The sequence below is a fragment of the Phacochoerus africanus genome, unplaced genomic scaffold (assembly GCF_016906955.1).
Source record: "Phacochoerus africanus isolate WHEZ1 unplaced genomic scaffold, ROS_Pafr_v1 Scaffold_129, whole genome shotgun sequence".
Taxonomy (NCBI): domain Eukaryota; kingdom Metazoa; phylum Chordata; class Mammalia; order Artiodactyla; family Suidae; genus Phacochoerus; species Phacochoerus africanus.
The window spans coordinates 34,064-38,966 of record NW_025927321.1 but is presented as its reverse complement, the minus strand read 5'-3'; positions in this window follow the sequence as shown (position 1 = coordinate 38,966).

Genomic DNA, 4,903 nt, shown 5'->3' with positions numbered 1-4,903 from the left:
ATTTTGTTTTTTTGTCTTTTTTTTTTTTTTGCCATTTCTTGGGCCGCTCCCATGGCATATGGAGGTTCCCAGGCTAGGGGTCTAATCGAAGCTGCAGCTGCCAGCCTACGCCAGAGCCACAGAACGCGGGATCCGAGCCGCGTCTGCAACCTACACCACAGCTCACGGCAATGCCGGATCGTTAACCCACTGAGCGAGGCCAGGGATCGAACCCGAAACCTCAGGGTTCCTAGCCGGATTCGTTAACCACTGCGCCACGATGGGAACTCCATCCTGTCCATTTCTAATCTGCCCTAAATTTGCTAGTAAGAAGTATCATGCACTGAGCTCTTATTATTTGCAATCCCTTTTCATATTTCATCTCAACATAAATTTATGACATGAATGCATTTTTTCCAATATATAGAGATGAAAGCTGAAGCTTAGAATAATTTATTTCACTTGTCCAGGATGCTGTAACCAGTAAGTTGTGGAATTGAAAGGTTGATTCTGCTGTTTCAGTTCCAAGCTCTTAGCCTCCTAATTTAAAAACCTTCAAAAGCAGAAGTCTCTGCAAAGTATCAGGCATGATTCCCCACAAGAAGGATATTTATCCTGTCTTTTAGATCATATTATAAATAAGCTTTCTGAGAATTCATCTACATGGAGACCAGTATTTGACCTACACATAAACAATAAAATCTTAGGCATTGAGTATTGAGTGTTTTGTGGGAGAGTATCTATTTCATTCTCTTTACATTTCATCAAAAGAAACTGTGACATGAAAAAGGAAAGGAACATTTCTAAAACTGCACATTCTGATGCTGGCAGAATCACGTTAACTACTCAGGTTTCCTAAATCCCAACCTCTTTTATTTTTCCCCTACCTGGCATCACTGATGTACCAACTTGTTATAGAGCAATTCAAACAAAAGACAGTTTAGTTTTTCCAATTGATCTATGTAATTACTTAAATGAGGCTTATCATTTTCCAGGTGAGACCTGCCTAGGGAAAAGAAGAGGTTAAAAGATGATAATCAAACACATCCTTTGACACTGCCTTGCAGCATTTTATCATATAAAGAAAACTCACACAAAGAAAACATTTATGATACAGGATTTTTTTTAAGCTTCCATTTTCCACATGGATTTAACTTGTCTCTCCATTTTATTCCTAAATCATATAAGTAAGTTGTGTGGGAATATGACAAGACTTACTCTCTGCATCTATCAAATCTTTTGGTATCACAAGAATATGGTGCTTCTTTTTCCTATTTTGGAAAAGGAGATTTGTTCCAAATACCTCTACTCAGTCCTTTACAACAAGTTTACTCAGGAATCTGGGACACAAGATGGAAATTTATGCCTCTGAAGAAGACACATGGTCTACTAGATATGAAGAACTGGTCCACTATAAGAGTGCTGAATCAATATTCCCTGCCTTTGTTGTTAAAATTAATTAACATATACTCAATTCAATGGAATTAGGTGACCAGAAGGAAGAACTTTTATGGCCTGTAACATAGCAGAGCCCAGCAGGAATAAGATAGACTTCTTTCCTTGCAAGTTGTTCAGCCCATGAAGAGCCATGGGCTCATTATTTATTTACTTAACTCTCCAAACTCTCTTTTCTTCCTTTTTTTAATTTATTTTTTATTCTTATTTACCCCAACACACTCCCCCCCCCCACTGTACAGCCTGGGGACCCAGTTACACATACATGTATACGTAATTTTTTTTCCCACTGTCATGATGCGTTGTAAGTATCTAGACATAGTTCTCAGTCCAAACTCTCTTTTATCCTCTGTAGAGCATTCACCTTTTCTTGCTCTGATGGGGATTGCATATGGTTTGTCATGATTTCAGGCCTCAAATTGAAATTCTTGCTGACCCCCAGTAAACACGTCTTTCTGCAAAAATATCTAGCATTCTTCTTATTTCACATCAACAACCAATGGAGGATGCTAGTATAGTGCCACCCATGAGTGAGTGTTAGCTTAGAACCTACTTCATGGAACCTCCTGAATGATTTGAGTATTTCCATTTGCACAGAGCACAATTCCTTTGGTAAATGCTCTCAGATTCCTCAGAGGAAGGTTAGGTTGAAGATGTACACCAGTTATTTTTGGATGATATTTCAGATTTCTTATTCAAAATATCTGATGTGTTATTTATTCCAAAATCTATGGATATGGAAAATATCCACCTTTGATGATGGGTTGAGAGTGAAGATTGTTCTGAATCAAATCTGGCAGTTCATTCATCCTTCTGTATTCACCAATTCAGGTTAAATTGCATCATCACCACCATCATCATCATTGTCAGATTACTGGCTAGGGTTTCCACAACAAAACACTACTGACTGGGAAAGTTTATTAACACAACGGTTATTTTCTCACAGTTGTGGAGGCTGGACCTCCAAGATCAAGGTGACAACAACAGGGTTGGCTTCTAGTGGGTCCTTTCTTCCCTGCTTGTAGATGGCCAACTTCTCACTCTGTCCTCACATGGCCTTCCCTCCAAGAAAACATGCGAACACTAGTGCTATTCTATTAGTACCCCACCCTTGTATTAGGAAGCAACACCTATTTCGGTCTCCCCTGTTCGAAGCTCTCCAGCCTAAACATCTAGTATACGAATAAATCATTTTAGATTACTTCAGTCTCACCCAATTTCTTTTATTTATTTACTTATTCATTCATTCATTCACTCATTCATTTTTAAGGCCACACCTGTGGCATATGGAAGTTCCCAGGTTAGGGGTCAATCAGAGCTGCAACTGATGGTCTGTAGCACAGCAACATGGGATCTAAGCCACATCTGAGTCCTACGCCACAGCTCACAGCAACACCTGGTCCCCAACCTGCTGAGAGAGACCAGCGATCAAACCCACATCCTCATGGATTGGACTCATTTCTGCTGCTCCACAATGGCAACTCAGACCTTAGCAAATTTCTAACTGCAACCTCCTAAGAGATGCTGAGCCTGAAGTACCCAAATGAACTGATCAAATTCCAAACCCACTGGAAACATATGAAATAATAGCACATGTTGAGGTTTTAAGCCACTATTTGGGGGGTGATTTTTTTTATAAGGCAGTGGTGTCTGAAATAGTGCAGTAATTTAGACACTCTAGTATTAGATACACTAATTGAACTAGATGGAAACCTGAGAAAATAGAAAAATAGGTAAATAGAGATTGTATATGAAAGCAGTGGTATTGCTGGGAAGTGGGAAACAGAAGGATTATTATGGAACAATATTCAGCTGATTGCCTCTTAAAAAAATCAATTTTTGCAAAAGTTGGTAGAAAGGAAAGGTGCTTTAAATCAGAATGTGATATTGGTCATTCTTTTCATTCAGTTTTATGGTCACTGTGCAATGTGGCAGAGAAGAAAGCTCTGTATAGACACAATGAGCAATAGAATCTACCTGTTCCCAGTTCTTGTCTGGCTCCTGTCACTGCTGAGTGTCCAAAATTCCATTAGTAAAGGCCACCACTAACTCCCTCATAGGGCACAATCCTCTAGAGAAAAAAATTTTGTGGCATCTTAGGTCATTAAAACTCCTCAATTTGAGAGTTCTCTTGTGGAAAAATGGATGAAAGATCCTGTTTTCACTGCTGTGGCTCAGGTCACAGATATGGTGTGGGTTTCACTGCTGGCTCAGGAAGTTCCACCTGCCATTGGCACAGCCAACAAGCAAACAAATGAACACACAGAAACAAAAAAAACAAAACCGTCTCAACCTGAGGGAGACAGCATCGTGTCATAATATACTCTGGGTGTATATTTGTTCCCTCTGTTGCAGTTCTTCTGTCTGTGTTATTATTCAAGGAACATAATCCATGATCCACTGCCAGGCTACTCCACTCACCATCATCTCTAAAAAGTTCACATAATATGTAGTAAATTAAATCAAATCACTTGCCATCATAGAATTCACTGGTGTCATTATACCTTCCATCACCAAGAATCATTAACTGAGTGGAAAATTGGTATTTCCTGCTGAAGGCTGAGCTGTAGAACCATGTGGGACACCCTAGACTGAAAGTTTGGAATACCCTCCTGTATGTTTAGTATACAGTATGTGCTAAGTAAGCTTTGGCCATTTTGTACTTCATGGTAGCCATACTCATGGGGGAAAACCCCCATGCTAATGGAATTTCCCATGTGAAGGCTTATATTTTCCCTTCTCCATTCCAATAGCTAAAAGGTCCATTTCCACATATGTTCCTAGATTCTGCAATTTTTGGTTGAACAAGCGACTTCCTTCTTGAACAAGACTCTGTTTCCTATTTGATCTCTAGTGATGCCTGAAACTTTCTTGATCCAAAAGCCATGAGAGACAGCTCTGGATAAGGACATGAGGTCTCTGATGAGGAGGCATATTCAAATCTTCAAGAGGTTGTCTGCTACCAGCACTGCCAGCAATAGGAGCAATATATTATTCTTTTCGAAAGGGGAGCTGGGCAATACATTACCATATTCACCGTAGTCCACCCCTTATGCCCCTTATGGCACCTCTAGGGTCCTGTTTCTGAGGGTAAATTAAAAGAAATGGTTAGAGTGGTGAACTCTTTCCTTTGCTACTGCAGTTGATCTTAGAGCTGCATTTTCTACTTCTCATCTTCTTCCTTCAGTGTCAGTTCTTCCTGGCTTCACTTTTCACCCACAGCTCAACTGATCTCTGTAACTTAGCTGGAGGTCTAGTCCAGAACCTTACCATACAAGGTCTAATCACTTCTTCAAAAATATTCTTCCCAACACCAGTGTTATAGCATCTCCTTTTCCACCTAATATTCAGGGTCAATTACCTCTGCCAGTGTCATAGAAAGAGGCTCTTCTCTGAATTATTACAGATTGTACTCCTTCTAGTGCTCAGGCTGTAAGATTTAAGATAAATTCAATACTGACAAGTGGGA